The sequence below is a fragment of the Carcharodon carcharias genome, chromosome 27, assembly GCF_017639515.1.
Source record: "Carcharodon carcharias isolate sCarCar2 chromosome 27, sCarCar2.pri, whole genome shotgun sequence".
Taxonomy (NCBI): domain Eukaryota; kingdom Metazoa; phylum Chordata; class Chondrichthyes; order Lamniformes; family Lamnidae; genus Carcharodon; species Carcharodon carcharias.
Genome location: NC_054493.1, coordinates 9,353,666 through 9,365,645, shown reverse-complemented (window position 1 = coordinate 9,365,645; position 11,980 = coordinate 9,353,666).

Below are 11,980 nucleotides of genomic sequence, written 5' to 3'. Positions count from 1 at the left end.
CAGTCTCACCTCCAAGTCACACACTGTCCTGACTTGTCTGACATCCAGAACTGGATGAGACAAATTTCCTTCAATTAAATATTGGGAAGACTGAAGCCATTGTCTTCAGTCCCACAACAAACTCGAATCCCTGGCCACCGGCTCCATCCCTCTCCCTGGCAACTGGGTGAGGTTAGAGCAGACTCTTCACAATTTCGGAATAATATTTTACCCCAAGATGAGCTTACAACCAGATATCCCCATCATCACCAAGACCGCCTATTTCCCCCTCAGTAACATCACCCGACTCCACTCATCTGCTGCTGAAACCCTCACCATTCCTTTGTTACCTCTATACTTAACAATCCTAATGCACTCACAGCCGGCCTCCCATATTAAACCACCCCGCTCCATCCCCATAATCCAGAGGTTATCCAAAGCTCTGCTGCCCGTGTGCTTACACACCAAGTCTTGTTCACCCATCACCCAAGTGCTCGCTGACATACAAAGGTTTCTGTTAAGAAGCATCTAAATTTTAAACTTCCCATCCTTAATTTCAATTACTTCCATGGCCCCTCCCTCCCTCCCTCTGTAATCTCCTCCAGACTCACAACCCTCCGAGATCTTTGCGCTCATCTAATTCCTCAGCATTCCTGATTTTAACTGTTCCACTATTAATTGGCTGCACCTTCAGATGCCCAAGGCCATAAACTGTGGAATTTCATCCCTGAAGCTCTCTGCCTCTCTACCTCACTTTCCTCTTTTCAGATACTCCTTAAAACCTACGCCTCTGACCAAGATTTTGGTCACCTGCCCTAATATCTCCTTATGTGGCTCATTGTCAAATGTTATTTTGTAACATTCCTGAGAAATGTTTTGGAATGTTTTATTACATTAAGGCATTATATAAAAACAAATTAAGTGTCATTGACTTGGACATTTCTCACCATTCCATCATCATCGCTGGTAGAAAATTTTGTAACTCCTTACCCAGCAGCATTGTGGGAGCACCTTCACCACACAGACTGCAGCAGTTCAGGAAGGTCAGATATCATCTTCCCCACAGGTAACTGGGGATGGGTAATATCTGCTGCTGGTCCTGTTAGTGATGCCCAAATCCAAGAATAAATTTTAAAAACTTATATGTAAATATGTATATGTAAAATAGATTAAAAACACCTCCAAAAATAATTGTTCCAAAAACAATACTCTTTTACATTGTCTACACAGTGTCTGTTTAGCAACCTGATTTCCCCTAGAAACTACCTCCCTTGCCAATTTCACATCTGAAATTGCCGGGCCTGACTGGGTTCTAAAGTTCTTGGGGTTAAACCTAACAGCTTCTGCTCCATCTCCACTCCAGCTCAAACTGTTGCAAAAAAGGCTTCCAAAAGGGAATTGGATAAGCACCTAAGGTAAATTGCTGGGCTATGAGGAAAGGATAGGGGAGTGGGACCAGCTGATTTGCTGTTGTAGAGAGCCAGCACAAGCATGACGGCGAAATGGCCACCTCCTGAATTGCAATCACTCAATGATCCTCAGATTCAATGAAAAAGGGCCTACACTGGAGGCCAGGGACCAACTTCTGCAACCAACACGCAGCCCATTACAAATCAGTTGTTAAATGGTCCATCTTTGTTTCTAGACTCAGTTCTGTGAGACACAGCTGCAATAAAACAAATGCAAAATACTGTGGTTGCTGTAAATCTGAAAGAAAAGGAGTAAATGCTGGAAATACTCCAGGTCAGGCAGTAACTGTATAAAGAGAAAGAGAGTTAACGTTGCAGGATGTGCCGAATCAATTACAGGGAATAAAAATTAAGCAGAATTTTATGGTCAACATAAGCTCAGAAGCAGAATAGGAATGATCTCTAGTGCAGGAAAAACAATTTCTACCACAGGAAGATAAAGCTGGTAAATCAGCAGTGAATGGCCGGGAGACGGGCGGCAGCGGAAACCTCATTTTGACACAGCTGGCAGAAATAACAGGGAAATACCAAACATGGTTAAAATACACCCATTATTCAAGGGACAGGAAGACTGCTGCTCTTGTCCTTCTAGATGGTAACAGTCGTGGGTTCGGAAAGTGCTGCCCAAAGGGCCTTGGTGAGTTCCTGCAGTGCATCTTGTAGATGGTACACACTGCTGCAACTGTGCAACGGTGGTGGAGGGAGTGAATGTTTGTGGACGGGGTGCCAATCAAGTGGGCTGCTTTGTCCTGGATGGTGTCAAGTTTCTTGAGTGGCATGGGAGCTGCACTCAAGTGCAGTGGGGAGTATTCCATCACACTCCTGCCTTGAGCTTTGTAGATAGTGGACAGGCTTTGGGGAGTCAGGACATCAGTTGCTTACCGCAGGATTCCTAGCCTCTGAACTGCTCTTGTAGCCACATTATTTATATGGCTAGTCCGGTTCAGTTTCTGGTCAATAGTAACCCCAGGATGTTGATAATGGATCATTTTCAGGTTGGTAAACTGTAACCAATGGAGTGACACAGGGATCAATACTCGGACCTCCAATATTTACTATCTTATGTTAATGACTTGGATGAAGAGAATAATTTTATTGTGTCCAACTTTGCTGACACTACAAAGATATAGGAAAATAAGTTGTGAGAAGGACACAAAGAGTCTTCATAGGTTTATAGATAGGGCAAAAAATGTCAGGTGGAGTTAAGTGTGAGAAAAAGTGAACTCGTCCACTTTGGCAGGAAGAATATAAAAACAGAATATTGTTTAAATGGAGAGAGGGATCTTGGTGTCCTTGTCCACAAATCACAAGCTAGCGTGTAGGTACAGCAAGTAAATAGGAAAGCAAAGGGAATGCTGGGCTTTATTGCATGGGGGTTGGAGTATAAAAGTAGGGATGTCTTGCTGGAACTGTACAAGACATTGATGAGACTGCACCTGGAGGTACTGTGTACAGTGTTGGTCTCTTTACCTAAGGATGAATATACTTGCATTGGAAGCAGTGAAGAGAAGGTTCGCTAGGCCGATTCCTGGGATGAAGAGGTTTTCTTATGTGAAAAGGTTGAGCAGGTTGGGCCTCTATTCATTGGAGTTTGGAATAATGATAGGTGATCTCATTGAAACAGATAAGGTTCTGAGGGGGCTTGACAGGGTAGATGCTGAGAGGATGTTTCCCCTCTTGGGGGAATCTAGAAATGGTGGGGGGGGGGGTGGGAAATTGGGGGGTGCACAGTTTAAAAACAGGATCAAAGATAGAAGCAAAATACTGTGAATGCTGGAAATCTGAAATAATATGGTCTCAAAACATTAGCTCTCTTTCTCTCTCTACAGATGCTGCCAGGCCTGCTGAGTTTTTCCAGCATTTTCTGTTTTTGTATTAAAAATAGAGTCTCCCATTTCTGAATGAGATGAGGAGGAGCTTTTTTCTCTCTCAGAGGGTTGGTTGTCTTTGGAATTCTCTTCCATAAAGAGAGATGGAGACTGGGTCATTAAATATATTCAAGGATGAGTTTGACAGATTTTTGAACAACAAGGGAGTCAAATAGTTATGATAGCAGAGAGGAAGTTTATGCCACAGTCAGATCATCCATGATCTTATTGAAGAATGAAACATTCCTGATGGGCTGAATGACCTGCTTCTATTTAATATGATCTTACGAATTAAACATTGTAGCCTGTGCCTAAGAATTCCCTATTTTATTGAAGTGCCAGCACAAGTAAAATAAATGGTCTGAAATATCCATGAGAATTTGATCCTTACTATTACTCACAGAATGGATTCACTCAGTCATCCGGCCTGCTGAGACACCAGTTCCCATGTGACTACAGGGGTTGCTTCTGTTGTCGTTGCTGCTATGCATGGGACTCTGCACTTCCCACTAATTCCCACTCATTGTCTTTCTGGTTGATAGTGGAAGGTTCGTGTACTTGTTTTATGTATAAATTAATTTCAGACTTTACTGGTTAGCTCTCCAAGCCACCACAGCAAATAAAATCATTAAAAATAGTATTTTAACAGGAATATAAAGATTAATCACCCAACACACGAATTGAAATGATGATGCTGGGATTAAGATCCCCATTATCTGCCAGTTGAACTACACAGGCTGTGTAAAATCTCCCTTAACACACTGGATCTGGGCGTCATACTCATATCAAATCTCATTGAGATTATGATCCTGCCAATCAGGGAAGAATTGTTTCTTGAAAATTATGCTCTTTGATGTGTTTCAGTGGAATTCCCATTATAATACCACTTGGTCGTATTACTGGCAAAATATACATATCTCAGTTCTTTTTAATATTCGTTCATGGGATGTGGGCATCACCAGCTGGGCCAGCATTTATTCCCATCCCTAATTGTCCTTGCGAGCTGAATGTCTTGCTAGGCCATTTCAGAAGGTATTTAAGAGTCAGCCACATTATTGTGGGTCTGAAGTCACATGTAGGCCAGACCAGGTAAGGATGGCAGATTTTCCCTTAAAGGACATTGGTGAACCAGATGGATTTTTACAACACTCGACGATGGCTTCATGGTCATCATTAGACTTTTAATTCCAGATTTTTCATTTAATTCAAATTTCACCAATTGCTATGGTGGGATTCGAGAATTACCCCGGGCATCTGGAGTATTAGTCCAGTGATAATATCACTACGCCACCGCCTCCCTAGTATTGAATTTTAACACTGGAATTCTTATGGGAAATGCTTACAATGCAGCATGTGAGAGAACACAGCCTTCGATAGATCCAAACTCTGCTGCGACCAGTACGCATGCGCAATCATTCCTGATGCCTTTCGGATTGGTGGCAGGAGTTGAAGTGAATGAATAATTGTAAACGAATTGCGCATTCGAATGGCGGGGATTTTACCCAGCATCCTCTGCGGTGGAGACTGTCCCCTATCCTCAAAACAAGGGCCCAGTGCGCAGGCGTAATACCGCAAACTATTCGAGCATGCGCAGGATTGCGATCGGGGAAAAGTTTGTTTGTTGTTTGGCAGCCGGTAAGAGGCGACAGTGGCGAAGTGCTTGGGGGGGTGAACCGGCGGGTGGGCGGGTAGGGTTCATTAACAGCCGATGTCGGCTCCAAAATCCAAATAAAAACCTCCAGGTCCCGCGTTTGCAGATCGGAGGCTTTTACTCTGGGAACAGGCCGGGGTGAATGGCCGCCATTTTGTTTCAGCGGGGATGAATGCGCAGACGTGGCCTCTTGTTGTGGCAGAGTGGGCGGGGCTTCAGGATCCAGTGACCAGGAGAGAAAAATGATTGATTTTATTGTCAGTCTGCAGACAGGAGCTGGAGAACTGAACCCAGGCAGAGGAGAGGGAGGGAGAGAGAAAACTGGGAGTGGAGGAAAGAAATGATGGAGATGGTGAGATGGGTTTGGATTTCAGCCCAGGAAGGAGGGAGAGTGTGTGGGATGGGGATTTACAGCTTTGGGTGAACAAGAGAGGAAAAATATTTCATAGAAACTACCTGTTCTAAATTTCTATCCTGTACTGACAGTAAATAATTTTTAAAACTCTTTCCCAGGTTATTAGAATGAGAGGAATTAAGACAGGAAACTGAAACCAAACACCACAGCATGATCTGACAGAATCATCAGGACCTCAATATCATTGGCCTCTGAATGTGAAGGAGAAGCATTTGTCTGTTCTGTTTGTGGGAGAAGATTTCAAACATCAGTGTGACTGGAAAATGACCGAGACACACACACCTGAGTTAGAGCATTCAAGTGAGGAAAGAGCTTTAACAAGTTACTCAGCCTGATAGACATTATACCATTCACATTGTACACCAGTCTACAGTGGGGAGAGACCGTTCACCTGCTCCGTTCTGTGTGTGAACAAGGTTTCAACTGATTGCCCAGCTGGAGCAACACAAAGACACGGGCACCATGGAGAAACCGTGGAAATGTGAGGACTGTGATAAAGGATTCAATTATCCATCCCTTCTGAAAAGCCATCGCAGTTCTCATACTGGGGAGAAACCATGGAAATGTGAGGACTGTGATAAAGGATTCAATTATTCATCCCTGCTGGAAATCCATCGACGCATTCACACTGGGGAGAAACCATTCAACTGTTCCGTGTGTGGGAAGGGATTTACTCAGACAACCTCCCTGATGTTACACCAGAGAATTCACACTGAGGAGAGGCCCTTCAGCTGCACTTACTGTGGCAAGAGGTTCATCAGTACATCTGCCCTCACCATACACAAGCGAATTCACACCGAGGAGAAACAATTCAGTTGCACAACCTGTGGACAAAGATTCAGATCTTCATCCACCCTCAGAACACACCAACGAGTTCACACTGGGGAGAGACCGTTCATCTGCTCCATGTGTGGGAAGGGATTCACTCAATCATCCACCCTCATTGCACACCAGCGAGTTCACACTGGGGAGAGGCCGTTCACCTGCTCCGTGTGTGGGAAAAGATTCACGCGGTTATCCGTCCTCCAGTCTCACCATCGAATTCACACTGAGGAGAATCCATTCAGCTGCACAGCCTGTGGAAAGAGTTTCAGGCAGTCATCCAACCTCACTGCACACCAGCGAGTTCACACTGGGGAGAGACCATTCACCTGCTCCGTGTGCAGGAAGGGATTCACAAAGTCCTACAACCTGATGAGACATCAGCAAGTTCATAAGTGACTGCAGCAGTTGGATTCTGCTGCCTTTGCTGCTGTTAATCACATCCAGGATTGATAGTCTGAAAATAGCTGGTTTGTTTCTGCTGATGTAAAGAACCCCTATAACTGGCTGGAGTTTAATATTCTGGAGATGTCACTGAATTTCAGGGCCGCACTTCCCCTTTTTAAAGCACCGCCTGTGATCTTTCTCCTTAATTCAAGAGCTCTCCCCAGGAACACGTTTACAGACAAATTATGGACTTTTACTTCAATCCTAAATTGATCTTTGCTACAAACTCTACAATTCAGTGTCTGAAAGGTTCCACTGATTAACATCTCCAATTAGAAAGTGCTGATTAATCCTTGCTGACATTCTTCACAGCAACACCTCCATTATGAAATTAAATTACCAAGAAACGTTAACCAAAATAGTAAAATGTTTTATAGGCACATCAATAAAAGCTTCATCAATCAACATTGATATTGACGAAAGCAAAATACTGCGGATGCTGGAAATCTGAAACAAAAACAGAAAATGCTGGAAAAGTTCAGCAGGTCTAACAGCATCTGTGGAGAGAAAGACAGAGTTAACGTTTCGAGTCCGTATGACTCTTCAGAGCTAAAGGGAAGTAAAAATGTGATGAAATTTATACGGTTTAAGGGGGGTGGAACAGGTGGAGCTGGGTAGAAGGCCAGAGATAGGTGGAGACAAAGGAGAGATTGCCAGAGATGTCATAAACAAAAGGTCAAATGGGTGTTAATGGTAGTGGTACTAGCTAAAGGAGGTGCTGATGGTGGCATTAAGGTCAGAAAGCAGAATGTGGTAATAGCAGGACAAGTATAAGCACTCTGGAAAGAACAACATGAAGAAGTGACATGAAGATGGCCCTAGTGGGAGTGGGATGGGGGGAGTGGACGGTCGTGGGAAAAAATGATCGAAAATTGAAGAAAAGGTAGGGAGACAACAATGAATAAAAATGAAAATAAATAAAAATAAGTGAATAAAAATAAAAATTAATATTGAAACGGGATAAAAAGAGGTGAGGATGAAGGAGCGTGTTCATGGTCTGAAGTTGTTGAACTCAATGTTAAGTCTGGAAGGCTGTAAAGTGCCTAATTGGAAGATGAGGTGCTGTTCCTCCAGTTTGCGTTGGGCTTCACTGGAACCTGTCCAGCTATTACCACATTCTGCTTTGCGACCTTAATGCCACCATCAGCACCTTCTTTCGCCAGTATCACTATCGTTAACATCCCTTTGCCCTTTTGTTCATGGCTTCTTTCTCTCCACCAGATGCTGTTAGATCTGCTGAGTTTTTTCCAGCATTTTCTATTGATATTGATTGGAAGTCGCTGAGTTCAATCATTTCTGACACAGCAGCAGTAACATTTGGTAAAGGTGGAACCCACAACAAAGGCTGGTTTGAGACCTACTCAGCAGAGATGACATCTATCATTGAAGCAAAAAGCAAAGCCCACCTGATGCACAACATAAACCCAACAGCTAGAACACTGCATAACTTGAAAGTCTCCAAGACAGTGGTGGAAAAGACATGAAGATATTATGCCAATAAAAACTGGATTAGACTACATCAAGAAATCCAAACTGTATTTGACAACAGAAATCTATGTGCTGTGTATGATGGGATCAAGAGTGCGCTTGATCCGACCATCACCGAAGTTGACCCCCTGAAATTGGCAGATGGTGAAGTACTCAATGACAGAAGTAAACAGACGTCCCGCTGGGCTGAACACGATTGTGAGCTGTATTCACGTGAGGCAGACATCTCCCAGCCTCTGTTTGACTCTCTCCCACAGCTTTCTGTCATAGTTGAGTTGGACAAGGAATCCTCATCACTTGAGCTTGAAAGAGCCATTGATTACTTAGCAAACAGAAAGGCACCCGGCAAGGATGGACTTCCAGATGAACTGCACAAGAACGGAAAGTCCCATCTCCTGCCACACCTTCATGACCTCCTCCAGCAAAGGTGACAGGAAATTGCAACAACTACAGGGACATCTACTCCTTAGCATCACTGGGAAGGTCTTTGCTGGGGTCATGCTTAAAGAATTCATCTACTTGCAGACTGAGGGTATCCAGGAGCACAGTGCGGTTTCTGTGCTGCCAGATCTACAGTGAACATAATCATCTCCATACATCGGCTACAAGAGAAGCGTAGGGAACAGGATATACCTCTTTACCTCACTATCGTAGATCTCAGTAAAGCATTCGACACCGTTAGCAGGGCAGGGCTCTACAAGATTCTGGAGAAAATTGACTGTCCCCCGAAGCTGCTCAGTCTCATCCACTCCTTTCGTGACAACGTGCAGTGACTGTACAGTTTGACGGCACCACTTGTGACAGTTTCAGGGTGAAGAATGGAGTAAAACAGGCGCCTACACCGAAAACAACAGCCCACAACGACACCTGATCACCACGAATAATAATAACTTCTATCAGGGAGATAGAACAGGGAGATGTGACATTGATAATGAGATGAGTCATGAGATAAATGTATTTAAAGTCCAGAAAGGGGTTGTTAAAATCAGTGCTTCCCAAATTTTTTCCTGGTATGATTCCATTTTAATTCCTTAGACTTTGTGTGACGCCAGAGTGAAAATTTGAGGGGACGAGAGGTGTTTTGCGGTGTGGGGCGGGGGAATTATGAAAGTATTTTGAAATGTTTTCATATTCATTTACGGAATGTGGGCATCGCTGACTGGGCCAGCATTTATTGCCCATTCCTAATTGCCCCTGAGAAAATTATTAGTGTAATAGCCTCCTGATTATTCAACTTATAGGATCCTGATTATTGATACAATTGGCAAATCACTTTAATGTAATAGGATCCTGATTATTGATGCCAAAGGACTCTGATTATTCATTGAAATAATTCTGATTATTAATGCATTAGCATCCTGATAATTTCAATTATTTTCCAATCATTGAAGCAGTAGGCAGCTGATTATTAATGCAATCGGAGCCGTGTATCAGAACCGTGTAATTAATGTAATAGAATCTGGACTATTAATGTAATAGGATCTTGATTATTAATGTAATAGGATGCTGATTATTTAGACAATAAGATCCTGATTGTTGATGCAATAGGCATCAGACCATTAATGTAATAGTATCATGATTATTAATGTGTTGGGATCCTGAATCTTAAAGTAATTAAACTCTAAGCATTAATGTAATAGGAACCTGAGCATTGATGTAATCGGATCCTCATTACTGATGCAATAGATTCTGATTATTAATGTAACATTTTCCTGATTATTAATAAGTTATGATCCTGATTATTAACACAGTATGATCCTGATTATTAACACAGTATGATCCTGATTATTAATGTATTATCCTTATTAATAACATATTATGATCCTGATTACTAATGTAGTATCCTAATTATTAACACATGATCCTGATTACGAATGTGTTATCCTGATTACTAATACACTATGATTGATTATTAATATGTCATGACCCTGATTATTAATACATTATGATTTTGATTATTGAAGAAATCGGCTTTTCAGAGAAAAATGAACACCAACCTTTTCACAAACTCTTTTTGCAGCAGCAATTGGGCCTGAGAGAGTAGACCCTTAGGCCACACCCACCAATAAAACAGCACCAGGATTTAAAGGGGCCTCGCAGCTGTCAGGAAACAGTTGGAGACCCACGGCAGCCATTACTGCCTCGGAGCTCACGAGCGCAAAGTCTCATCTCACACCCCATTGGAGGTCACGTCCCTCGGTTTGAGAAGCCCTGACTGAGATTCTAAAATGGAAACGGGGTCTTAAAATTCTTGTCACAGTTGAAGCATTTAAACCCTCTTTCTGTCCCCAGCATGAACTCGTTGGTGTGTTTGGAGGTTGGATGACCAAGTGAATCCCTTCCCACACAAGGAGCAGGTGAACAGCCTCTCCCCAGTGTGCAGGTACTGATGACTTTCCAACTCAAATGAGTAATTGAATCCCTCCCTACTGTGACTGTGTTTGTGTCTTGTCAGGCCAGATGATCAGCTGAAACCTCATCCAGGGATATGGAGAAAGAGTGGGGTAGTTGTATTAACTGGATTGCTCTTTGAAAGAGCCAATGCACATTCGATGAGCCGAGTGGCCTCCTTCTCTGCTGTACTATGATGAGATTCTATAACAGTATAATGATTCATAATAAACACCATACGATCGGACCACAGAGCTCACAGTTGCCATTTGGCCCATTGTCTCTACTGTCTATCTGAAAACGTTGACATTCTGTCCCATTCCCCGATCTCTCTCCTGAGCCCTGAAAATCTTTCATTATGAAGTATAAGTCCAAATCACTTTTGAAAGTTACTATTGGATCAGCTTCCACCAGTCATTCAGAAAATGTGTTCCAGATCATCAGAACTCGCTGAGTAAAATAACATCTCATGAAGTTTTTGCCAAATATTTTAAATCTGTGTTCTGCAGTTACCATCCATTCTGCCAATGGAAACAATTTCTCCTGATTTGATGAAAATTCTTCAAAAATGTCCACACCTCTATTAAATATCTCCTTAACTTTCTCTGCTCGAAAGAGAATCATCCCAGCTTCTCCAGTCTCTCCACATAACGGAAACCCCTCATCCCTGATACTATTCTGCTTAATTTTCCATGTGTTTTTTTATTTATTCATGGAATGTGGGCTTCGCTGGCTGAGCCAACACTTACTGACCATCCTTAGTTGCCCTTGAGAAGGCGGTGGTGAGCTGCCTTCGTAAACTGCTGCGGTCCATGTGGTGTAGGTACACCCAGAGTGCTGTTAGGAAGGGAGTTCCAGGATTTTGAGCCAGCGAGAGTGAAGGAACGGCGATATATTTCTAAGTCAAGATGGTGAGTGACTTGAGGGGAACTTCAAGGTGGTGGTGTTCCCATCTATCTGCTGCCTTTGTCCTTCTAGATGGTTGTGGTCATGGGTTTGGAAGTTGCTATTTAAGGAGCCTTGGGAATTCCTGTGGTGCATCTTGTAGATGGTACTCACAGCTGCTACTGTGTGTCAGTGGTGAAGGGAATAAATGTTTGTGGATCGGGTGCCAGTCAAGAAGGCTGCTTTGTCTTGGATGTTGTCCGGCTTCTTGAATGTTGTGGGAGCTGCACTCATCCAGGCAAGTGGGGAGTATTCCATCACACTCCTGACTTGTGTCTTGCCATTGGTGGACAGGCTTTGGGGAGTCAGGAGGTGGGTTACTCATCGCACCATTCCTACCATCTAACCTGCTCTTGTAACCACAGTATTTATATGGCTAGTCCAGTTCAATTTCTGGTCAATGGTAACCCCCAGAGTGTTGATAGTGAGGGATTCAGTGATCAAGAGGCGATGGTTGGATTCCCTCTCGTTGGAGATGGTCGTTGCCTGACACTTGCGTGGCACG